Here is a 27,725-nt window from a genome sequence, read left to right on the forward strand (position 1 = left end):
ACTTGGTACACTTCAAAAGTAAAATCTTTTTCCATTAGCCAACATTTATAGAGTTTTCATTATTCTTTTAGTAAGTTCAGAATATAAAATCAGATAACACTAAAGTGAAAATAATCACGTCTGCAATCTAAATATAGATAACATGGATACAATTTGTATAATTTTAAAGTTACCTGAATTAGAGATAGAACTCGAGTTTGCAACTTTTCTCAGGGCTCAGAGCTGAGAACAGAAGCAACTAATCATTAACTTTTACTAGAAGCAAACTTGCACACATGTCTCCAGAGATTCTCTGCTTTGCCCTTCCCTCTCTTTTTTCTCAAGTAGGGGAAAGGTAGACCTCTCTCTTTTTGAAGAACCTGCCTTGACACGTGCAATTAGTTCATACTTTCCACAGTGTAAAGTAAGCTAGGCTTCAGTTATTTCCTGGGTCAAAGAAGGTGAGCAAGTCTGGCAATTGGAACTGTTAAATTTAATCTTCAGATATTCTCTTTATGTGATGTTGATGTAGCCACATTTCAAGCATATTTTCCATCAGGTGATTTAATATCATGTATAGAACACAGTGCAGAAATACTACACTATATACTTTAATGTGTCAGTGAATCTTCACTGAGTCTGAGGCTTAGGTAACTTGGTAAGTGGTGAACAAAAAAACAAAGAGGCCAAGGTCATGTGTTGAATCCCTTGAGGGCCAGTTAGTTTCATTTTGCTGCCTGATCACACCTCACACTCCCTACATGGTCACCCATTCTGTAAGTGCATGTTCTCTGTAACAAAGGGTCCTCAAGCTAAGAGTATGAATGAATCTAACGGTGGGTCAGGAGTGCTATTTTTGCATTTCAAGAAACTACAATAACCTTTGGAAAAATGAAGTGCTAACATTTATTGAATGCTTCGCATATTCTAGATAGGCATTTTACCAATTTATACCCATAAGCTCGTTCTCTAAACCATATAAGATAGATATTATAATATTATATGGTAAACATTTTAGGTATGATGACACTGTGGCTCAGAGTTTTGATTACTTATGTAAGGCCATATACCTAGGAAATATTGGGTCCTGGATTCCAACTCTAGGTTGTCTGGATCCAACGCCCATGTTTCTCTCCATTGAACAGAAGGACAGACTCTCCGTGATCAGTGGGTGAGGAGCATTTGATTTCCCATGTGAAAGATACAATTTTTTAGACCTGAGCACTAAGCAATAGCCTGTTGTAAAATATGCTTCCCAAAGATTTTAATAGACTGTATTTCTAAATGTGTATAATCATTACAATAGCCAGATAATAACATAAATTACCTCTAGAAGTTGTATCTATTTACCTAAATAAAGTAAATGCCTTTATAAAATAAGATATGTGGTATGTTTTTATCTCTTTTATTAAAACCTTCAGTTTAAAAACAAAAATGAAATAAAAGCATAAGAAAATTTTACCTAGTACAGAATTAGACATACACTGAAGTTTTAATACAACATATCTATTTGGGGTAAAATTACTGATGTAATTCACTTTGTACTCTGTGGCTACATCTCAGATTAGTTTCTTTTTTTCCACTTTCTTAAGGTGGAAGAATAGAATTTCAATAAAGCCATTTGCTTTATCAACTACTTTTATATAGCAGTAAGACTCAGTTTCATATAAAAAAGATTAACTTCATTAAATAAACATGCTATTAATTACAACAAGAATGCTAACTTTAAAAAGCTCCCATATTTATAATTAATATTTTTTCTTTCATATTATTATGAAAACTTCTAAAGTTAAATAAGTAGAGAAATACAAAGATATATCTAAATTTGATATGTAAAGATTATGTTATGAAGAAAATAACTTGATAAGATAAAATCTATACAGATTAGAATTGGCAGGAATGTGGATAATAAATTTTTTATTTATTAATATTCTGTATTATTTTGGTTACTGTTATTACAATATAAAATCCTTAAAAAATATCATCTATAGATAGATACCATGGCCTGTTAAGTTCACAGAGTATGTTATAATAGAAAAGTTTAAAGAGCTCAAATTATAAATTACATATTTGCTTTCTAAATGTAGAATTTATTTTTCCTTGCAAAACATATTTCTCCTACTAAATTATTTTAACATACTAAATATGCATTTTTAACAAACCTAACAAAAGTTCAAATTTACCTAAAGCAGCAAAATATGGATTAGTGTTTACTGAAGTACAAAAGTATAGCAAATATAACTGACTTTAAAATGCAACCCATCACCTTTGTAATCACAGCAAAACTTTCAACAATTTGACTCACTTTTTTTAACAAAAAATATATCTTAGTTAAAACACAAAGACATCATGTTATTAAAGTTGAGCAACCGATTTTTGCGTGATGTGAGATAAACATAGTGTGTTTGCTGCACACACCACTGAGAAAAGAAAAGCCAAATGCAAGACAGACCTGTTCACCACGAGCCCTGGGGAGAAAATGCTTGAAGGTGACTAACCTTGCCAAGATTACAAATTCTCAGGAGTAACTCCACAAATAGAATGATGCAAGATTTTTTTTTCTAATTCCAGTCTCAAAAATTCTTTAACAATATAATGACAGGAGAGAAAGGAAATACAGATAGTCTTAGGAGAAAACCTTGATGAATAGCATGTGTGCTCTTGGAACAAGTTATTAATTCTGTATTTCAAACATGACAATAAGTTCCTGGCAATAGATTTGTTTATAATGTTATTCCCAAGTTTCATGCAGCATTTGCACATTGTGAGATATTAATGTTTTTCACATTATAACTAAGTAGTAAAAACTGAATTAATGTGCAAAACCCAAATTTTTTGTCTGAATAAAAAGTGCAAGAAATTCTAAACAACAGAAACCTCAGGTGATATACAGATGGAATACAGCAGTGAATTAATTGGAAGACACAAAAATCAAATGTCTTATGAACATAATGGAAATTTTCTCATGTATTCTTTTCACATTTATTCTTTTCCTGGAAAGGGTACTATAATCTTAACATTCATGGAACAGTACTAACTGTGATCCTATTTTCTGAATTCTAGAATTAGAAAGGAGCTAAAAGTTAGCATACAGCAGAAGAAAACAATCCAAGTTTATTCCCTGAGTTCATTACCCCTCAGTTATAATATAAAAAGAAATATATATATTTTTAACCTTGATGAGCATAAGAGAAAAGAAAACTTCAGTCACATTTGTTTTTCACAGAATAATTCCTTTGAAGTTTCAATACACCACAGGAAGACATAATCGCGGGAGGGTTGTTCTGAGCACAAAATATACAAGAGTTCTACCATCTTAATGGATTTCCCCTTCTTGCAGACAATAGCAACTCACTCACTAATGGAACAGAATTATTGGAAAGGTGATTTGAGTACATGGTATATTTAAGACCCCTCTTTCCTTGGCTGTTATGCACTCAATAGAAGATCATACTATAGCAAACCAATACAGGAAACATGTTCAGAGAGAGTGCTTTAAAAATATCCTTCTGACTCAGAACCTTTGATTCCACTTAGCCCCCTGCTATGACCCACAGCATGTACAGTGGCCTCACAACTTTCTATTAAATGCACTAACATTTTGCTAGTGACTGAGCTCAAAGTCCAAGAGTTAGCAATAATTCTCTCCCTCTCTACTGTAAAATCAAAGTTGCCAATCCTTATGGATTCTTCTTGCACAAGAATTCAAATCTATCTTCCTTCCATCATTCCCGTAGGCCCCATGTACTGTTAATAAATTATTAATAGTAACTTCCCAATTGTTATCCCAGCATCTAATCTTTCTACTCAAGTAAAGCCCCAAAACTTTACCTAAATTGTACATTTGACACAAGATCAGACCATGGTATGCGCCCAGTCAGAATTGGTCAATAGCTCCCCTCATTTCCTTCCTAACATTCACACATCATAGGCGTCTGTCCACACATCCCACCACCACACACACACAGGAATTCCAGAGGGTATGTTATAAAATAAAACAAGATCAAGTGTGCAATTTCCACCTATGGCTATAGCCATTAAGAGCAGTATAGGTATTTTAACATGCTTTGGCTTTTTACTGCCATTGGTAAACTAAGAAGCCATTATTTCTCCTGGTTTTAAAAACATGATAAAGACATTAGCCATTAACAAGATATGAGTAAATGGTGTTTGAGGCAGTATTAAATCTACTGACTCAGTCACATCTCACTGGGTATCCAGATGCTTCCCTACTTCAAAACAAATTTTTATCTTAAGTAAAACTTAATGAAAACCTTTTGTTGTTGTTTTAAATTATTTGTAATAAAAATATACAACTTTCAAATGACAGTGTCAGGGAATAACAACAAGGAATGTAATGTAAAGTCATATGGCAAAGATAATTTACAGGAGATATAACCATGTTCTAGGACTTAATAAAGTCCAGGGCTTCAGTGCTTTTATTCTTCTCTCTGTTCCCTGTGTGGACTAGACATTCTTAGTGTTCGCAGCAGCAGACAGAGGATATGGATCTCCTTTGCCCTGGAATGGCCCTGTGACAGGCTTCAGCCCCCTCACTAGGCTGCATTCCTCTGGGGAACCAGCTATTTTCTACAAAGGCATAGCATAGCTCCTTACTATCCTTCTTCACTCTGTTCTAAAAGATTCTTAAAAAACAAAACAAAACAAAACAAAAGTACTTGCTTTAGTGTTAGAAGGCTTGGGTTCAGACCTAAACTCTCCTTACTTGAACTAATTACCTAACATCTCTGACTCTTAGGATTCTCACTTCCCTACTGGCTTCAAATTTCCTTATGCTGACATTTCTCTTAAAATAACACTTCAGTCCATTCCGCATCTGATTGCTGAATTTGCAAGAAAAAAAAAAAACTAAGCAAGCTTGGTGCATCCATTTTCTGGGCTCTCTCTTTTCCAGCTGTGCCTTCCTACAGATTTGGTTTTGGACTACACTGCATGACAATTTTACTAGGGTAGGTTTTCCCCCTGCAAGGGAAAGCCTAAGTTTTGAAGTTCAAATTAGAAACCCCATTTGACCATACATGTAAGCCACATTCTCTAGTTCTGCATCAATTTTAAGAATCAAATAGATGAGTCAAAGAGACTAGCTGAATCTATTTTTTCCCTTATGTTTAATTAACCAACATTTAGTGAGTAAACAGCATATGAAATCCATCATACTATATATACTAGGGATGCCAGGATAAATAAGACAGGTTCTCTTTTCTTAAATAGTCACTCTCTCAAGATGGACCATAGGTAGGCAGATAGATAGATGGATAGGTAGATAGATAGACTAGAATTATTAAAGCTAAAATAGAGATACAAAGTATTATTAGAGTTGTTATATATTGTAGAACCTTCTATGATTTAACTCATCACCACATACATTCACATATGCCATAGGTAAGAGCCAAAATCATAAAACAACTTATTCCAGGCATCTGTCGACGTATCATTAAACTGTTAAGCAATGTAAAGATTTAATTACCAGAACAGTATCACAGAAATGTTCCCCTATATCTGAAACCATTATACTCTTTATTAACTAGATTTTCCATGGACAGATTAGCAAATATGATTGACTTTCTCATAACAGGAACTCTCAATTCATTATTTTTGGACCATGTTATGAATGAAGAAGACTAAAAATTTAATTTAAAAAAGTTCCTAGGCTTAAGATACTGCCAAAAATATATAAATATGGCCAATTCAGCATGAAAGAAAAAGCCTAATTATTTGATTATTAGCACTGATACCAACCCACACACTCTACAGTCTATGTAAAAGAAATGAGGACACGGTGAGTGGGTTAGTGGCCTTTTTAATAGGGAGAATACAGTTGGGCATGCTCAGCTTGCCTCTCCACTGATCTCTGGACACAGTTTCAAGGTAAAAAGGCATACACAGGCAAAGAAGGCAAGGTATTTGGTAAGTAATTTATGTGAAATCTTCCACTAACTCATTCCAGTGACTTTTTGTCAAATAGTTCCTCTTCTCTTCTGCTGCCCTTCTGTCGACTGCTGGATTAAAGCTAAAGCAGCGGCAAGAAAGAGAACGTCCTTTTTAGGTTCAGGGTTCACAGGGTTCTCCAAGGCCACCCAAAGATCCATCTATTTCCACATAGTTAAGTGCCTTGGGGAAAGCCTCTTCTAATTTTCTGTGATTTTTAGCTGTATCCAGGTAAATGAGTTGCCAGTTAGGGAAGTGTGGAAGAGGTGGGGTTGTAAAATGGAAATTGAAGGAACTGACTGAAGAGTACAATCAAGATACCAGATGTATTTGAGGGGAAAAAAAGAAATTTTATCTAACTAAAAGCACATAAAATGACTATTGGTGTCTGTTTCTTAACCACATATCCACTAGACCTATGATTATAGTTTTTAAGTATCCAATTTAAAGAGATGGTATACCTTGTACTTCAGGTGCTGTGTAAAGACTGTGTTTTGTTTAGTTTTATTTTATTTTCCCTCCTACCAGAGACAACCAGGGGAGTCAAAAGACAGGCATAGACAATTTGTTTCATAAGAGCAATGCATACTTAAAAACTGTGTAAGAAATCATGGCATGCTGCTACTGGCCTTTGTATGTGGGTAGCTACAAAGAGTAAATAGATCATACCTTCTTGCCTAACTCTACTACTAGAATCTATGCTACTTCAGAGATCATTGGTTCTTCACCACTGTACGGAGAGCAACTTGAGCAGACATCATTTACCTGTGGGCATTGGGAAGTATGTAATGTAAGTTGGTTAAATTAATTAATATATTGTGCCTTGGAATATAGCTACTATGGTGAAAGTCTAAAAGACTGATCAAATATATTCTCCCACCAGGCTTAAAGAAGACTCACTACCACAGAAAGAACAATTTCTACTCGGCCACTTAAGAGGCTCCTCTCTTAACAGAATGTCTTTGAAAACTCAACATTCAGACTAGGTTGTCCTCGCTTTCAAAGTATTTTTTAGCTAAAACCCCTTTTTCCAGCCCAATTCATGCTTTTCCTACTATCAAGAAATTTGCATGCTTGATCAGTGATAACAAAACAAATCTAAAGAATCACAAGACAGCTAAAATAGATAAGCAAATTCAATGAAATAAATTACAGAATATCCAAACTTTGCTTCATCTACATATTTATGATAATGAAAAGAGATAAGGAAGTTATTTAAAAGTACAAGAGATTTTTAAAAAATTAAGTGAAATAAAAAATTATGAAATTGACATAATTTAATTAAGGCATTAATTTAAACACCTCTACCTCAAAGGCATTTGCTCCAAAGTTTGACACTGCCCTGTCTATATCTGAAAAAAGAGAATGAGTCAAGAGAATACAGTATTTCAAGAATAAAGGTAATAATAACAACAATAGCTAACATTTATTTAGTCCCTACAATAGGCCAATTACTGTTCTAAGCACTTAACATAATTTAACAATTAATTCTCACAATAACACTGTGGAGAACGTTTTACTGTCCTCATTTAACAGATGAAAAAAATGATTCTTGGGTAGATTATAAGCATCAGAGTCAGGATTTGAACCCAGACACCAGGATCTATAGTCTATAGATCCTGGAAATAGGCAGGAGCAAGCCAGTTCCCTTAGTAAACTATGTACCCAAAAGGAACCGTATGACATATTGCAACTTAGCTCAAGGATCATACTACTAGTATGGAACAAGAAGTAAATCAAAGGAGGAAATGCCCCTATGACTGACGTAATGACATTCTGGCATAAACCACTCTCTCTACTTTCAGGCTTCCCATAATCTCACAGTGTTGGGCTGTATTAGTTTTCTGTTGCTGCTGTAACAAACAACCACAAACATAATAGCTTAAAACAACACAAATTTATTGTCTTATAATTCTGGACATCAGAAGTCTGAAATGACATCAGCGGGCTATCATCAAGGTGTCAGTAAAAGTCTTAGGAAAGAATCTGTTTCCTTGCTTTACGCAGCCTCTAAAAGCCACCAAAATTCCTTGGCTTATGGCTGCATTCCTACATTATGAAACCATCAAGGTTGGGCTGAGTCCTTTTCATGTTGCCATCTCTCTTTCATTTATAAGGATTCTGGTGATTACATTGGGCCTATGCACATAATCAAGAGAATTTCAAAGTCAAATGCAAATTCCACCTGCAACCTTAATTACCCTCTTCCCATGTAACACAACATATTCATAGGTTGCCAGTATTGGGATGTGGGAGTCTGTTATTCTGCCTACCACATGGATACACTAGGATTTGTTCATGAATTTGAGGTAGAAAACAGAGTACATGATGCAACTGAGGTAGAAGGTAGAATACAATCATACAGTCAGGCTATTGTTCATGACAAACAAGTGATACAACTATGAAAATTTATCATATTACTCTTATAAACTAGTTAAAATATGTAACAATCCAAATCGAAAAATAGGAATTTGACCAACTGAATATAGTTTCTGAAGAGAGCATAGACTAATTATAAGCACACCCGATTTCACATTCTCTCTCTTACAAGTTATACAGTATTGAACAAGATATTTGCAATGCTGAGCATCAGTTTTCTCATCTTCACAGTGAGGATTATAAATTTAACCTGCTTTACCCCAGGATTGTACTGAAAATCAAATCAGACTGAATCATAAGTGTGGAAACTCTTTGTGAGTGATAAAGCCCTATACAAATAAAATATGAATATGGTAAATACCAATATGATCATTTTTGTTCAAAATATAGTTATTTCTAAAAAAGAGTGATTCAATGATGAAGATGAATAACTAAAAGTATACATGTATAGCTTCCTTATTTATTTTAAAATCAGAATTCATGTTAGTAATAATAATAATTCTACTATCATTGAAAGTTGATCATGTATTACCTTTATAATTCTTTTGATGAAGTAAGTTTATATTTAGCTTCATTTTACATACAGAGAAACTGAGGCTTAACCTCTTGACCAGAATCACACAGTGTGACCAGAATCACACATGGAATGACTAGAAGCTAAAAGGGCCAACTTTAACATCTGTCCTATTTTACAAAATGGATTGAAACAGTAGTCATGCCAATATTGCTATTCACATCTAGTTTCACCAGTTCCATAAACAGCATGACTTAGAATAACTAGATAGAAGAAAACATAATTACACACCAAGCGTACTCACAAAGTAGCTCTACTGGCACCAAGAGTACTAGAGTCCTTTGGTTCCCAAGATTCTTTTTTCTGAGGTTTCACAGGAAAACATCACATCTTAAGATGGACTCCTAGAAGAAATGAAGAATAGGGTAACCATCTAAACATTAAGATGCATGTTTAAAGAATGAAAAGATATCCAACTCCATATCTGAAAGGCTTCAGAGCACATAGCTTGCTATCGCACTGGCTGAAATTGCTATTTGCCTTTTCCCAAACTCCAAGATTTTATTTAGAGGCCCCTTTAGATATAACCAGATCAATTAGTTAAATAGTTCACATCATCAGTAACCTCTATACTATAACTATGGCACCTGCCTTTATTTGTGCCTGTTTTTATATTTTCTGTCCTAAGTCAGATTTATCAAAGTGCAGAGGACTTTCTGAAAAAACATCAGAGAGACTCAGTTCAGTCCAGTAACTTTGAGATTTTAAAACAATAACTTGGTTTTAACTTTTGGATGGTGTTTCCCTCCATTTTTGGTAGGATGGTGTGTGTGTGTGTGTATGAGAGAGACTGAGAGAGACACACAGAGACAGAGTTTATAAAGTAATAATTTGAAATTTTTGCATAAATACATCAAAATTTTATTTACAGAAAATTTATTAATTTAAAACACTGAAGCAACATTTCAGTAAGATACCTAGGTCTAACAATACATCATAAACATAATCAAAATGTGACTGTCAGTTCTTGTATGTTCTCTGATTGTATGAACCTAGAAACAAGTTTTTCATTTTCCTATCCAATTCCCTCACCTGAAAAAAAGTATATAGTAGTATTTACCCCAAAATTATTACTACTAAATTAAATCAGTTAATATTTGTAAAATACCTACTACAATGTCTGTCAATGAAATAACAATAATATTAATAATAATTATTAATAGTTACTACTTAGATGAAAAACTATTAGTTTAAATATTGGATCCCTGATGATTCTCCACTTGAAAAATAAGAGATTTATTTAAGTATACAAAATCCTAATATTTCCCTTATTACTAAACTAATATAATCAACTTTCCAATATGATTAAGGAGATCAGATTGTTTTACAGAAACATAACGTAGTGCAAAGATTATTTAAATATATTTCACATGAGCAAGGACAAAGAGGAGAGAACAGAGGTAATATGAGGTCATTTAGATTGCACTCGTAATGTTACCTGATTTTGCCAAAGAACCTTGACACTGTAGTCTACAATGGAAGGAATTTTAGATTAACAATCAATTGCTTACTCTGTGAGTTCCAAGAGTATAATAAGTAAACTATTTACATATAATTGTCTCAATTTAGTAAAAATTTGTGAATTCTACATGAAAAGAATCTCCTTGTAGCAATGAATTCACTGGAATTTAGAATCAATATTAAAATATGTTTCCCAAAATTACTGGTATTATTTTACCACAATAAATAAAATTTATATAGTAAACATTTTAAAAGACATAACATCTATAATTAACTTTCTGTTTCAGTAACTACCACTAAAATATACAATTTTGAATTTATTTCATTTAGAACATAACATTTTGATATTATTTGCTATAATCCACTGTTTATGCATATTTACATTCCTTGCCACATACCTAAAAAGCAACATCTCTCACATTTTGATTCTCATGTGAGATAAAATATTACTCATATTTGAGAATGATGAGATAAAGAGGTTTTCTTTTCCCTTTTTTATTTCCCTGAATTATAAATTTATTTTAACAATGTGAGTTTAGAAATTCCTTCATTTTCTTCTACAACATTAGAACAGCAGAGTTCATTTTGATTTACAGTTTTTTGTTACGCAAAAATAGAATAGTAAATGTTTTCTCACTTGCTTTCAGGAGTGTCTTTCTTTTTAAATAGAAACAGACCTTAAAGTTATATGATTTGGGGCTGATATGTAAAAAAAGAGTAACTTGACAGTTTTATAATCATGTCTACCAAATAAAGATTGTTTTTAAAAAAAGAGAGGCAGTTAAGATGAAATGAAATGTTTTCTATTTGTTTTGGTATGCCTTTAGATCTTCCAAGTTACCTTATACAAAAGTTAGTATATCTCACCTTCTGAAACATGTATGTCTAAATCACTTAAAAAGCAACTTGTTTTATAATTTTCTTAATACAAAACCAATAGCAAAAGCACAGGCTTTAATTTACTCTTCTAGAAAAGTTCATAAATTAAAAGAAATTCCTTGATCCATTATATTGAAAATTAATACAAATACGAAGGGGGTGGGGAACAAAACTAGGAATCTCCAGGCCTCTGGAAAGCTAAGTTAATGTTTAATTTCTTATCCCATTATGAGTTAGGAAAAAATATGGTATTTTTAATTCTGTAATTTCAGAGGCTTTTATTTAGGTGATTTAAATGGCCATACTTTTTAGAAAGGGCCTGCAACTATTTCAATACTGCTACTTCAATAGGATGATCTGTGGTGATGAAGTTCCATGTCTGGTGTATCTCATAATTAATTGACTTAAGAATTTTAGTTACAACCAAAATGCATTCTTAGGGTTTATTTTCTCTTCTAACTCATGAACAAATTTTAATCAAGACAGAAATAAAATATATTTTTGCAAAGGTGTTTTTTAAAGGGCTAAGAATGTATGATGTCATGGGTGAAATATATTATTCCTGTTTACACATGGTTGATTATTATTTACATAATGACAAATATGAAAATTATGTAAGCCAACATGTTTGACAAAATAAACAAAAGCCCTCCAAAAATACGGGACTGTTTTAGAAACCACAGTAAAGCTAAAAAGAATATTTAATACTATGTAAATCCACACCAATTTTCAGAAAAAACAGCAAGTAATCTACTCTCTTAGGAGTAAATCCTTTAACTTACAAACAACATGTTTGTAAATTTTTATTAGGCCTTAAGAAAAAGTTCCTTGAATGAAAAATTCATTAATATCTCAATCATAATTCTATACTTCATGATAGTAGTAAGCAATAGTAATAAAGCCAAAATAATTGAGAAACTTTCTTTTATTTTTTTTTTTTAAATCTTCTTCATCTTTCCTTTCCTCAAGCCCAGAAAACATGTTTTGGAATCAACTGGCAAACACTACAAAAGGAGAACTTAAAGTGAATGATTAATGATCAAGGCAAAAATGCAAAATCACATCAGCTGATAAGTGGATGACTAACCCAAGGTTAAAGAATGTGTGGGCATTATGGCAAAGCTGAAGAATAACATTCCTTTCGCTGTTAAATGACAGGCATGAGACACCATGTCATACTCTTAGATATTAAAAAAACAAATCCATTGTTTTAAGTTTATATAACCACCAAAGGTGATCTTTGAAAGTCACAGGAGACAGATACTAAAAAGCCTTATTACATACAACTACAGAACCACTATATTTACAACAGCTACACTATTACAGATAGCTAGTTGCATGGCTGACTTCGAGAAATTCTACTGCATTCCTTGGTAAGTAATGTAATCTAAAATCTCTAAGTAAATGTAATCCAATTACATGACTGGAATCTAAGGAAATGGCCTATAGCATCTTAGAATAAAAATAAAGTGAGAAGACACCAGGATAAAAAGTTTTAATCTCAGAACTTTAGTAGAAATATTGAATGTACTAATCTTGTTTACACATCTTTGTTATAAAGAATGTTAATGGCCTGCCCTTTTTCTAATTGAGGAAGTCAAAGATGAAAGAAAATCAATAGGTATTGAAAACAAATATAATTTGTTTACTGCTGTACTGAAAATTAGCCATGAAGAGGGACAAGCCCAAAACACACTACAAAAGCATATCTTAATGAGCTTGTCTTGTTGAAATTTCATCAGGCTCAACCTACCATCTTACTTTGACGGAGGTGCAGGTGATTGTGAGGGGTGTCTGCACGAGGGTAAGTGAAGAGAGCAGCATATATAGGAGCTGCTATTAGCTACCATCTCCCCAACTTTACATTTATCTTTCATTCTATGAAGCAAATTGTACCCCAGAGTCTTTAACAATATTGTTTCTACATATGATTAAGATAAACAAATAAAACATCTGTACCCCCATAATATGCTAAAATTTAAAAAATTAAAGAAAAAAAAGATAAACAAATATGATGTGGTGCTCTTAAGAATGTACCTCAAAGACCTCCATCTAGAGGGAATGTGATTGACCAAGACCCCAAGCTGCTGAGCTCTGAAATCCATGGCCGAAATTGCTTGAGTCCCCCTTCCCATAGGCAGCTCCCAGCCCCTGCCTGAGCACAGCAGGAGCACTAAAGCAGACCCACTCCTGGGACATATGGGACACCTTTGATGTCCAATTTTGGCCAGGGGAATTCCAGATGGCCTTGCCTAGCATACTGTAGTTATTGAATATCTTTGGGGAAAATAAAACATTATCTTTGGGTTAAATAAAACATTGTTATTATTGAGTTGTTCAAGACCAGGTTTCTATAAAACCATCAAAAATTGTACTCTGTGTGAAATTTAATTTTAAGATAATTTTCAACTTCCTAATGTAGTTCCAGATGCTGAACTACAGCAAGTGGGTTATAATTATGCCAAAGATGGATTTTAGTTCAATGTAAATATAACCTGATTGTCAGAGGTATCTATTAATAAAAGTAAAATGGGCTGCTCCAATCCTCTGGATCACACTTTGATAATACTAACACCCCTATTTTACAGAGGAGGAAATATCAGGCTTGAAGAAGCCACGTTCTCAGTGCTACACAGGTTTAAGAGTAGGAGCCGATATTCCAACCTTGATGTTGCTCACCCTTTCCATGATACCAAACAGAATAAATATTTTATGAAAGACACCAAATTCCTGCATCAGCCATAAATAGGTAGCTGGATTCTATAATGTATAAAAACACTTCTAGTGCTAAAGTTTGATGAATTTTATGCTAAAATGTACTTGATAATATTATAGCTCCTTTTTTAATATAAGGCATTCTTTTTCATTTTCATATATTATAGAATAAGTGAATCTACAGACCCAATTTAAACGTCTTAATTTATGTTACAGTTATCCAAGTGCTCAGGGAAGACCATGCTCTTTTAAAATATAACAGTGGAAATTAATATCATCAAGCAAGAGCCTGTCATAATAAGCAAAAGATGATGATATATAAATGCTAAATAACAAATTATTATAATGCTTTGAAAAAGTAAAATACTAGGAAAATATATCTATGAAATATGTACTTATGTCAATTTTAGACTTTTTTAGGTGAAATACTATCAAACAAAGCCAAATATCAGTGATACAAATCCACTTAATATCATACAAATCTTATATTGAACTAACCACAAGATGCATGTATCAGCCCCAACACCCACTGGACTTTGGACATTGTCACCCTCACTTAGCTCAAACAATAATGTGGTTGAAGTCAGGTCATGGCAGTTTTGGAACTGAAATAGCAAAACACCTTTAATCTAAAGCCAAAAATTTGAAGGCATTAAATTCCACTGATGCCTCTTGTCTCTGTCACTCTCAAGCCCCAAACAACCTGTTTCCTCTAATCATTAATCCTCTTTCTCAATCTCCCACTCATATAGCAATGCACTTTTTCCCATTTTTGGTAGCCCTCTCCAACTTACCACACCTTGATGTCCTTCTCAACCTTTACCATTGTACCCTCTACAACTCTTACTTTTTTTAAATAAACAAACTTTCTTATTCCTAACCAAGACACTGTGTCGTCTCCACATTCTTTTCTCCTTGAAAGTCTGATTTACAATCATCTTATTCATACATTCATATCAGGACAGAGGCTGTGCATAATCCTACTTCCACACTTGCTTCTATATCACTGCTTTTTCATCTTCATGCAAAGAAATCTTTCTTCATTTAGGTTCATTTAACCAAGCTATATCATCCTGAATACTTAGGCTCATCAGCTTTTAAGACATTCTTTCAAAATCTATTTCTCCTCATTCCAAAATCTCACCAAAATCAATATTGATAATCAATACCTATGCACTGCAATCAATAACCTAGCCATAGAATTCATGACCTCCACTACTTCCACTCTCATTTCAGCAATCCACTTCTAATTTGGACCTCGTGGACACTCTGAATGCCTCTACTACTAGAGTCTTAAACATTAATATTCTACTTACCAATTATAGTTTCCTACCTTTAGGCAACCTTAAACATTTTATTTCCATCAATCCTGTTCTGAAATTTTGAAATTTGTTAGTTCCTTGACACTTAAATCTTCTCCCAAACTATTAGCCCTTTTCTAACTTCAGTTTCATCTCTGCTCAGCTGCAAAGTTGATCTTCATTCAAATCTCAGTTCTGCTATTTATTGATAAAACTATCTTGAGGAAATTATTTAACTGGATCCTCAACTTGTTTTCAAAAAAGATATTATTTATACCTCATAGAAAAGAAAGATATAAATACAGCGACACTTATACTAAGTACAATTCCTAGCACATTGTAGGTACTCAATAAATATTGATATCACCTATAATCAATCACTAACATTCTCAAGTCCCTCACATCTATGTCTTCTTACAACAAGGAGCCTGCAAATTCAAAACTTGGAATGGACCCTGCAATGATAGTATTGAAAAGAGCTGGGGAAAAAATGGATTTTACACATTGATGCCACTATACATTCATAGATTTCAATTTTAGCAGGACCCCCAAGGCCTCTCCAGAAACCTTTTCTCACACCTCTTGATATCTTCCCTTCCACTTCACTACAATTCTATCATCTTCTCCTGTCCTCAAGAACCTTAAATATCCTCAGACACCCCCTGTGGTTGACCTGGCTTCTCATTCACAGAGAAAATGAAAGTCATCATATGAGGCATGAACTCCCATAATATCTTGATTATCTGTGCACATTTCTGTGTCTCTATTAGTCCTTCAATCATTCTCTCCTGCTTCTTGTAGTGGAAGTGAGCCCCTTCCTGCTCACCAAACATGCCCTCATCCAATGTGATTATTTCTTCTTGACCTTTAAAGGTTTTGCTGTCTTCTCCTCTAACATTACGTCTTCCCTTGCACTATATGTGCTAACAACACTGAACTAATTTCAGTTTCCAGCTCATTCCATGCCATTTCATTTCTTTGGGTCAGTCTTTGCTGCCTTACTAAGTGTCAGTGCCTATTAAGGAATCCTCTTCCTCATCTTTCTGTTGAGCAAGCTCCTATTTATTCCTCAGGACTTAATTTAAGATTTCCTTCCCTGTGAGAGTGTTACACAAGAAGGACAGCAAAGAGAGGATAATGAGAAGTATACTAATGGGATAAGGAACTTCCAGGAAAGGTATTAATAGGGAAGGCTCACAATATTTAGAGTTGATAGATGATAATAGTTTCAATTAAGATATTGGGTTTTGTGCTTAACTTCTATCTTTCACATACACTTTCACTTACTTTATGAAAAGCATTTCAGCTGCTCCCTGACAGCTAATAAATAGTCTTAAGCCTCTCAGATTTGGAGATAATTACAAAAATATCTTCAACTGTCAGGAAATTTCCAGTTTTCCATCTGTCTATAAAGAGATTTTGGAAGTCGAAGGAGAAAAAGGAAGTCAAACTACAAGACATGTTTGTTGGCAAGAAAGTCAAAATCAAATAAACAGATCATTGACTTGAATTTTTCTGAAATTTTCATAAATTCTGTTATTTTTGATATTATAATACAGGTCTAAGGTAACTTCTGAAACTGAAATTTAAGACTTTATAACCTTAGACATGCATTAAAGCCAGGGTCTAGGTTGTTATTAACATCTGCCAAAATTTCACATTGTTCTGCTTCACTTTGATTGCATTTATTTTTATTTTTTTTTATTTTATTTTGACCACCAAGTTTTATTAAATTCCAAGTGAAATAACTTCCGTTTTACTACTATTTTGATTTTATGCCAAATGTTATCAATATTTGAATCCAATTATTTAAACTTATCAAATGCTGTATCCATATTTCTAGTTCAAAACCTCCCACATGCTCAGTATTGCAGAAAGATACTGCTTTTTAAAGAGCAATATAATAATCATTTCCACGGACAATTATCCTTTTGTGTGAACTGATGTAGGTCATTGAGACAGTTCCAAAGTCACTTCCCAAAACTGAAATACAATCGTGACATTTGGTAGATAGATTGTCAAAACCTGTTTAAGTGTAAGACCACAATTTTCCTCAAAAATACCAACAATTCACCAAAATTCTCTTTGTGATATGAAAAGGCTGTTGGAATAATAATATTTTCCAATTGTTCAGCTTGTTTACACTGGTGTAGTACCACTTATCTAAAGCTATTTTAAGCATCTTCTTATAGTAAGCTATATCATAAATCTAATTAAATTTGCCTATAGGGAAGTAAGTACATAAGAACTCTGCTCTGTAATCTACTTAAAAAATGCACTATAGTTTTCTCCTTAGCATTTATCAAAATTGTTATTATATAGTTATTTATGTTTCTAATGTCTGTCTCTTCCACTATCAATTCAATGAGCGCATGTGGATATATTGCATGTGCAGTTCCTAGCAGAGCCTAGAAGGCCAATAAATGTTTGATGAACAAATGAATGAATGGATCACCATGTAAGAGACAACTCAATTTATGTACATTTATTCTTACCACTTTAAACTTGTGCAGAAAACTTACATGTATTTTAGAGACTCTTTGGGTCATAGTACAGTGTAGTATAAGCACAGACTTTCAATTCAAACAAAATGGATTTAATGCCAGATCTGGTATTTAAAAGCTCTATGATCAAAGACAAGTGGATTGAACTTTCCAACCCTCTGTTTCCTCATCTGTAAAATGTGAATAATTACATTGAAATAAGTATTAAAGATAATGCATACAAAAGTATGCAGCACATTCCAAGGCAGGAAGCAAGGTCTATATTAGGTAAGTAATATAATTTATTAATATTTTATATAGCTTTTAAGTGAATTATATTAATCTAAATTATCCAAGGGCTTTAAAAATTGACAATATAAATGTATTTTGAGGATATGCCAGAAGTAATAACCCATCAATACTTTATAGCACTAAAATGAATTTTTCAACACTCTTTGTTTGCCTATTTTCTCAATTTTAATACTATAAGCCTTTTCAACAAGTTACTTTCAACTAAATTTCAGCATTCTATACTTCTGTACATAATTTGCAGATTCTCTGCAATAATTCTAGAATCTATCTCAACTGATCGCCATAAGCACAATCTTAATTTATAGTTAGTTAAATTTTCTGGCCTAGATTGCATGATCTTCCTCAATCAACTTTCATTTCATTATTGCTCATATATTCAATGACTTCAACCACAATCACAGTTGAAAAAGCCATCATCCCTTAATTGTGTTCTCCCTTCTGGACAATACCTTCTTTGAAGCTCTGTCTTCTGCATGAAGAATCAGATCCATCTTAATTCTTTGCATTTATTCATCTTTCATGCAGTGGACATTTACTGAGCACCATCTATATGTCAGATATTGTTATGGTATAGAGTTACAAAGATGAACACAATAAGGTCCTTAGTATCAAAAAGCTCACAGTTTAATCAGGAGATGCAAACCTCAAAATAGATAATTATGAAAAATGTATTAAGTGAAATAAATATGTGCATGACTTCATGAAAACACTGAGGAGGGATATCTAATCAGCCTAGATGAATGAAGAACAGGAACAGATGCCAGAAAAAGGATTGGCTGGAACCATTCTTAAAGAATAAGGAATAATCAATGGGCTAAAAGGACAAGTGGTAGGGCCTTCCAGGCTCGAGGGAGTATGAAGCCTGAAACAAATGATAGTACATCTGAACTTGAAATGCTAAGATAGCAAATTCATTTTAAAACTCTTGATCACCAGTTTAGTACACAAAGTTTGTCTCTAGCATAAAAATGTGTAAGAAGGATTTAATTTAGATTGTGTTTAAATTAAGATGAGTTAATGTTGTAAATTTTAAAAATCTGTAACTATGCAACCTATTTTTCTTAACACTATATAAAGCAATATTAGGAAACATCTGCTTTGTTAAATGTTATTGTGTTTCAGGGAACATGGATATAGTCTTGATATTCAAAAATGGAGTATTACCATTACTGTACAAAAATTCTAAACTGCCTGATTACTGACATCTAGGAAAAAGCTACAAAGGTTCTCTACAAAAAGAAACTGAAAAGGGGAGAGACAAGATGGGCTGACCAGAGACACCAGCTGCCAAGTCAGTTTTAGATGAGAAAGAAAAAAATGAACAAACAAACAATCATAGATCGGGTGTAATTCTGAGAGAAAAATGTTAGAACCTACCAGAGGATCCATGGGAAGAAGTTGGAGAGCACAACAAGAAGGAGCAAGATATCAGCAGAGAACAACCCCTGAGAGGCTTGGACTCCAGTGAAAAATGTAGGTGGAGTGGTTTGTCAGCAGGCTCCCGAGCTGCTGGAGAGCCTTTCTACCCTCACGAACCCAAAAGGTGCTGCTGCCAATGAACTGGGAGCTTCTTGAGGACAAAGCACCAGGCTGCCAGCCCCCTCAGGGCACTTCCCATCACCACAGACCTGAGCTGAGAGGGTAGGCACTATATTGCTTTCTCACCCGCCATGCGCCTTTGTCCTCCCTACGGGGCTTCAGCCCCTCAGTTTTCATCTTGCTCATTCCCACACAAACATTTTCCAACTCTGGCCTAGACTGCAGGAGCCACAGGGAGCACTGGTGGGTCCCAGGGGAATCTGTGGGGCCCCAGAGCCTAGACATTCTGGGAGGATGGAGAGAGGGACAGAGATGACCAGAGTGCTAGCTTTCCTCTATCCTGGCTCCTTTCCTCCCCTTCTCCTCTCCTGCCCATGGCTGCCAAAACAGACTGTTCAATCAGGGCTCTCAGAAGCTGCTGCTTCCCCATGTTGGTTCATATGGCACACTGGGGCTTCCACAGAAAGGGGCTCAAAACTTTACGATTAAAGACCTGAAGAGGAGTAAGAGTGCCCAGACTGTGAGTTCCCTGCTTACTGGCCCTCCCCGGTGCTGCTTGGCTGGTTGTTCCATCAAAGCAGGGCACATCCCAAATTGGAGGGATATCAAACATACTTGAGCACCCCAAAGGCAACAGAGGACCAGCATGCTTCTCCCTGGCACAGTCAGGGATTGATCTTCAGGGACCAGGGGACTGGCCCACAGGGCAGATCCCATAACCCCAGGACTCGATGATGTTGCTCAGGGGCATGGAGGGGAGATTTGTGAACTAATCTTGGGAAGCAAGGTAGTGTACATGGACAGAACTGAAAAGAGAGCACAGTGTGGGTCCCAGCTACAGTGTACTTATGAAGCACCACTCCCTGACAGGAAGGCCATTCTCTCAGCCCAGCATGGGATCCTGGACAGGGAATCTTCCATCTCACAGCACCATTGTGAGGTAGCTCAGCTAGGTTGAGCTCCTGCCTGCTGGCAGACACCGGAGAAAGGTTGTGGAGCAGGAAATGGGAGAGAAGAGTGAAATCCATTCATGACAGCCAGATTGTGGACCTTAGATGGCCCCAGCCCCCACAAGCAGACTTTCCATCTGAGTGGGGCTACTTCAGCCACTCCCTGGTGGCTTTCTGCAGAAGCTGGGAGCAGACTTTTGATCCCTGCTAAAATAGCGACCTTACCAGCTTTTGTGGAGCCAGAGGGCAGGCTCACCCAACCCAGCCCCACCCAGTCTCACTCTACTGAGGTGGAGAATATGGATTCACTGGAAAATTCTAAGGCCCCAACCACCACCTGGAAAATTTGAGTGCTTCTCCTGAGGGGCTAGAGACAGTCACAGGTCTCAAAAACAACACTGTAGCTTATTTCTTCAAGCAAGCACCACCTACTAACAGGGAGGTCAATTTGCACAGCCCTTTACAACATTTACTGACTCAATCATCCAGGATGTGGTTGATTCTTACCCACAAGCACCACCTACTGTCTCTGATTAAATTGGACATGCCAATAACCTTCACACTGTTAAGAAGACCACAGGGCTGGGTAAAGAGAAAGCATTTCAAAGACCTCCATGCTTCCTCATCATAGAGAGAGAGGGAATCTGCCCACTCACATACCTTACCATTCCTACAGCCTACAAACAACTAGCAACTGAGAAAACCACCACACCAATGATATCTAGAACCAGGGCATCCATCCAGAACTAGATTGCCATCAAAGCAAACAAAAGCAATGCCAAAGGTTCCTATCCAACATACGCTACAGATACTCCTTTACAAGTGAGAAAGGAAATAAAAGCCCCAACTAAACAAAAGAAAATCCAAAAATAACAAGTGACAGCTGTCCCAAGTGAGACAGAATCAGCAAAAAACTCTGTAAATATGAATAATCAGAGAGAAACAACACCCCAAAAAGGAACACCAACTATCTAGCAATGGATACCAATCAAAATGAAAATATTGAAATGACAGATAAATAATTCCAAATCTAGATTGTAAGGAAGCTCAACACAATCCGAGAGAATATGGAAAACCAACTCAAAGAAACCAGAAAAACAATTCAGGAAATGAATGAAAAATTCTCTGAAGAGGTCTACATATTTTTTTTAAAAAATAGGAGTTCTGGAAATAAAAAAATCACTTAAGGAAATACAAAACACAGTAGAAAGTTTTAAGACTAGACAAGACCAGACAGACAAAAGAATTTCAGAGCTTAAAGACAACTCTTTCAAATTAATTCAGTCAGTCAAAAATAAGGAACAGAGAATTAAGAGGAATGAAAAAAGCCTACAGGAAGATGATATTATGTGTTACAGCCAAATATAAGAATCATAGGCATCCCTGAGAGTGAAGAAAAGAATGCAAAGGGCTGGAAAACCTATTTGAGGGAATAATTGAGGAAAACTCCCCTGGTCTTGTTAGAGATTTAGATATGCAGGTACAAGAAGCTCAGTGAACACCTGTGAGATTCATTGCAAAGAAGCAATCACAAAGACACACAGTCATCAGACTTGCCAAAGTCAACATGAAGGAGGAACTACTGAGAGCTGTAGGGCAAAAACATTAAGTAACTTACAAAGAAAATCCCATCAGGCTAATTGCAAACTTCTCAAATGAGACTTTACAAGCCAGAAGGGATTAGGGCCCTATCTTCAGCCTTCCTAAACAGAACAACTGCCAGCCTACAATTTTTCATCATACAAAACTAAGTTTAATATATGAAGGAGAAATAAAGACTTTTTCCAGACAATCACTGAGGGAATTTGTCTAGACCAGAACTGCCCTGCAGGAAATACCCAGAACTACGTTATATGTGGATCAGCAAAGTAGTCACTTGCCAGAGTAAAATGCCCCAAAAGCTAAAGCTCAGAGCTCATATAAAACAATAGTACAAGAGGTAAAACAAAGCAATAAGTTACTACCCAATAGGATGAACATAATAGCATCCCACATATCAATTCTGTCAATCAATGTGAATGCTTTTAATTCCCCACTCAAGAGCCATAGCCTAGCTGAATGGATTAAAAAAAAAAGTACAAGCCACATATCTGCTGTCTTCAGGGAACACATCTAACCCACAAGGACTCATACAGACTCAAGGTGAAGGGATAGAAAAAAATATTCCATGCAAATGGAAACCAAAAGAAAGCAAATGTAGCCATTCTCATATCAGATAAAATTGATTTTAAAACAGTAATGGTAAAGAAAGACAAAAATGGTCATTATTTCATGGTAAATAGAGCAATTCAACAAGAAGATATAGCAATCATAAACATTTATACACATAACAGAGGAGCAGCCAGATTCATAATGCAAACCCTACTAGATCTAAGCAAGAGATAAACAGCAATATTGTTAATTGCCAGGGGCTTCAACATTCCACTCACGGAACTGGACAGATCATCCTAGCAGAAAATAAATAAACACTGAACTTAACAGAGACTCTAGAAAAAAATGGACCTAACAGACATTTGCAAAACACTTTACCCAGAAATTACTGAATATGTATTTCTCTCATCAGCACATGGAACATTCTCCAAGATTGATCATATCTTAGGCCATAATATATAGCTCAAGTAACTCAAAAATAGAAATTATACCATCTATCTACTCAGACCACAGTGGAATAAAACTAGAAATTAAGTCCAAAAGAAACACTCAATACTATACAAAATCATGGAAATTAAACAGCCTGCTGCTGGGCAATTGTTGGAACAATAATAAATTAAATGGAAATGAAATAGACATTGAACTGAATGAGAAAGTAGACTTAAGCTATCAAAATCTATGGGATTCAGTGAAAGCAGTCCTAAGGGAAAAAAATCACAGCCTTAAATATCTACATCTAAAAGAGAGAAAGATTACAAATTAACAATCAAATGACAAATCTGAAGGAACTAGAAAAGAGCAAACCGAACCCAAAGCCAGCAGAAGAAAAGAAATAACTAAGGTCGGAGCAGAACTAAATGAAATCAAAAACAATAAATTATAGGGATGATCAACAAAACAAAAAATTGGTTCTTTGAAAAGACAAACAAAAGTGATAGAAGACAAAGGACCCAAATAACCTCAATCAGAAATGAAAAAGGAGATATTACAAATGATACCACAGAAATACAAAATATCATCTATGAATGCTATGAAAATCTCTACACACATAACCCTCAAAATGTACAGGAAGTGGACAAATTCATTCTTGGAAACACACAACCTCTCAAGACTCAATTAGGAAGAAATAGTACACCCGAACAGATCAATAATGAGCAACAAGATTGAAGCAGAAAAAAAAAAAATCCAAAAAACCAGCCCTGGACCAGATAGATTCACAGTCAAATTTTACCAGACCTACAAAGAAGAGTTGGTACCCATACTGCTGAAATTATTCCATAACATAAAGAAGAAGGGAATCACCCCAAACTCATTCTATAAAGCCAGTATCACCTTGATACCAAACCAGGAAAGGACACAACAAAGAAAAAAAACCAATATACGTTATGAATATAAATGCAAAAATCCTCAATAAAATACTAGCAAAGTGACAGCACATCAAAAAAAATAATCCACCACGACCAAGTGGACTTCATCACAGGGTGCAAGGATGGTTCAACATATGTAAATCGATAAATGTGATTCATCACATAAACACAAGCAAAAACAAAGATTATATGATCATCTCAATAGATACAGAAAAAGCATTTGACAAAATGTTAGCACCCTGTCACGGTAAAAACCTTCAACAAACTAGGCATAAAAGGAACATATCTCAATGTTATAAAAGCCATATATGACAAACCCACTGCCAATATTATACTAGATGAGGAAAAGTTAAAACCATTCCCACTAAGAACTAGAACAAGACAAAGTTGCCCATTGTCATTACTTCTATTCAACAAAGTGTTGGAAGTCCTCACAAGAGCAATCAGGCAAGAGAAAGAAATTAAGGGTATCCAAATTGAGAAAAAGAAGATCAAACTATCGCTTTTTTCAGATAAAATGATCTGATATCTAGAAAACCCCAAAGATCCCACCAAGAGACTCCTGAAATTGATAAATAAGTTCAACACATTCTCAGGTTACAAAATCGATGTATACAAATCAGTGGTATTCCTATAAACCAATGACGGTCAAGCTGAGAGTCAAATCAAAAACTCAATACCATTCACAATAGCTACAAAGAAAATAAAATACCTAGGAATATACTTAAGAAAGGAGGTGAAAGATCTCTACAAACAGAACTATGAATCACTAAGGAAAGAAATTGCAGAGGACACAAACAAATGGAAAAAACACATCATGCTTATGGATCAGTAGAATCAACGGTGTTAAAATGTTCATACTACCCAAAGTGGTTTACAGATTCAATGCAATCTCCAGCAAAATACCAATGACATATTTCACAGATACAGAAAAAAATTCTATGTTTCAGTGTAATCCGAAAAGAGCCTGAATAGCCAAAGTAATCTGAAGCAAAAAGAACAAATGTGGAGGCATCATATTACCAGACTTCAAACTATACTGTTATACAAGGCAATAGTAACCAGAACAGCATGGTATTGGCACAGAAACAGAGACACAGACCAAGGTAACAGAACAGAGAACCCAAATATAAAACCATCTACATACATCCAAGTGATTTTTGACAAAGCATACAATATAAACTGGGAAAAGAAGCCTTATTCAATAAATGGTGCTGGAAGAATTGGATAGCCACATGCAAGAGATGAAACAGGATCCATATCTCTCACCACTCACAAAAATTAATTCAAGATGGATAACAGATTTAAATCTAAGACATGAAACCATAAAAATTCTAGAAAAAAATGTTGGAAAAACTCTTCTAGATATCAGTATAGGCAAAGAATTTATGAAAAAGACCCCAAGGGCAATCACTACAAAAACAAAAATAAATAAATGGGACTTAATTAAATTCAAAAGCTTTTGCACAGCCAAGGAAATAATCAAAAGAGCAAACAGACAACTTACAAAATGGGAGAAAATATTTGCATGCTATATATCCAATAAAGAACTAATAACCAGAATCTACAAAGAACTCAAGAAAATCAGCAAGAAAAAAATCAAACAACCCCATTAAAAATTGGGCAAAAGACATGAACAGAAGCTTTTCGAAAGAAGATAGACAAATAGCCAATAAACATATGAAAAAACAATTCAATGTCACAAATCTTCAGAGAAATAAAAATTAAAACTACAATGTGATATCACCTTAACCCAGTTAGAATGGCTTTTATTAAAAAGTCCAAAAACAAGAGGTGCTGGTGTGGATGCAGAGAGAAAGGACAGCTTATACACTGTTGGTGGGATTATAAATTAATACAGCCCCTATGGAAAAGAGTATGGGGATTCCTCAAAGAACTAAAAGTAGACCTATTATTCAATCTAGCAATCCCACTACTGATTATTTACCCAAAAGAAAAGAAGTCATTTTATCAAAAAGACACCTGCACTCAAATGTTTATAGCGGCACAATTCACAATTGCAAAGATGTGGAATCAATCCAAGTGCCCATCAATTCATGAATGTATTAACAAAATGTGTTATATGTGTAATATGAAATACTACTCATCCATGAAGAAGGATGAATTAAGGTATTTTGCAACCATTTGGATAGAACTGGAGACCATTATCCTAAGTGAAGTATCTATAGAATGGACAAACAAACACCACATATAGTCACTATTAAATTGGAACTAACTGATGAGCACACATTGTGCAGAGGGAGGTAAAGCTCAGTGGAAATCAAGTGGGGGCAAAGAGGGGATAGGCAAAAACCTATCTAATGGCTACAGTGAATATTATCTGGGTGATGGACATACTTGTAACCTTGACTCAAGCATAAAATAAGTCATCCATGTAACCAAAAGCATTTGTACCCCCATAATATTTTGAAATAATAATTTTTAAAAAAGGATTCATTGGCTATAAGAAGGTCACTCTAAAAGTATTGTATATTAAAACAAAAAGGAAAAAAAGGAACAGACACACATTGGAAGGTGCAATCAATTCATTAATGGGGTTCACTAGGCCCCAGGATGTAGAGGAGCATTGGCATTGGCTTCCTCATTTCAGAAATGCAAAAATTAAAAAATAGTAATAGCCAATAATGTTAAGCAACTCTTCTCAAATGAGAAATATCCATGGTAAAATGACTCCCTTCAATGTAAAAGTAGAAAAGTTATAAAGTTATAAAGGCAGTATTTTGCAAACAGAATCACAACACACTAGTTTTCTCTCTCTCCTGACACATCTATAATAACATTGCACAATTATATTATATATTTGAACCCATCAAAAAAGAAATTCACTTATGAATACAACAACTACTTTTAAGTTTACTATCAAGGCAGGAACTTCCCTTTTTGTTCAGCACAGTATACCCACCAGAAGCTCTATAGGTTCTAGGAAATGTTTTTGAATGAATAAATATATAAATCCCTACTATGCATAAGAATAGACTTGGGAAAATTTGGTAGCAAATGAGCATGCTATGTTTCTGCCCTAGTAGGGGATAGAAACACAGACAAATTAAAAGGATTATTTTGTATGAATTCAATAAAAACGGATCATAGGAATAAGAGGTGGAGGGAATGGTTCTTTTAGCTAATGTGATCAGAGAGGCCTTTGAGATGGAAAAGGTGGGAAAAAGATAGAGCTTTACCTAGATATATACTTTATATGTGCTATTTGATCCAGTTCTCACTATCCTGGCAGCTATCACATCTCCAATTTATAGAGAAATGAAAGCTTAACCAGTTATGCCAAATTGTTTCAAATAATATGTATGTGTACACATATATATTTTAAAAAGATTTCTATGGAAATGTTGCTGTCAATGTTTTGTTCAACTATAAACCTTTTTAGACTTCTCAGTTGGCCCACATAAGGCATTTTTCATACATGCAGCTCCTCTCAAAAAACCTACACAACATTAGTTTAAAAATTCCCAAGGGAACCTCAGCCAAGTACCAAAATATTCTTTTTTTTTAATGTTTTGGAAAAGACATTTAGAATATCAGACTCTTTATCAGGTTGCCAAAACGAAAGTTGGGTATTTTCAGTTGCTAATACATGGCAGCACTTGTTTTTGATAGCGGCTGCCAACAACTTTCATCATACCTGTCAATCAAATGGCAGAAAATTTTTA

At 34.7% G+C, this 27,725-nt stretch overlaps 1 protein-coding gene across 3 annotated transcripts in view; it reads right to left on the reverse strand.

Moving 5' to 3' along the window:
• Nucleotides 1–27,725, reverse strand: part of SLC16A7 (solute carrier family 16 member 7) — a 147,077-nt gene that overhangs the window by 87,219 nt on the left and 32,133 nt on the right. For 2 of the 3 annotated variants that reach the window (XM_045553468.1, XM_045553470.1), the window contains exon 2: nucleotides 9,126–9,225. The gene's annotated coding sequence lies outside the window, so the exon portion shown is untranslated. Of the gene's footprint in view, nucleotides 1–9,112; nucleotides 9,226–27,725 lie in introns of all 3 variants that reach the window. The other variant, XM_045553469.1, reaches the window with a different exon arrangement.

This window comes from Lemur catta, chromosome 6 (genome assembly GCF_020740605.2).
Source record: "Lemur catta isolate mLemCat1 chromosome 6, mLemCat1.pri, whole genome shotgun sequence".
NCBI classification, from domain to species: Eukaryota; Metazoa; Chordata; class Mammalia; order Primates; family Lemuridae; genus Lemur; species Lemur catta.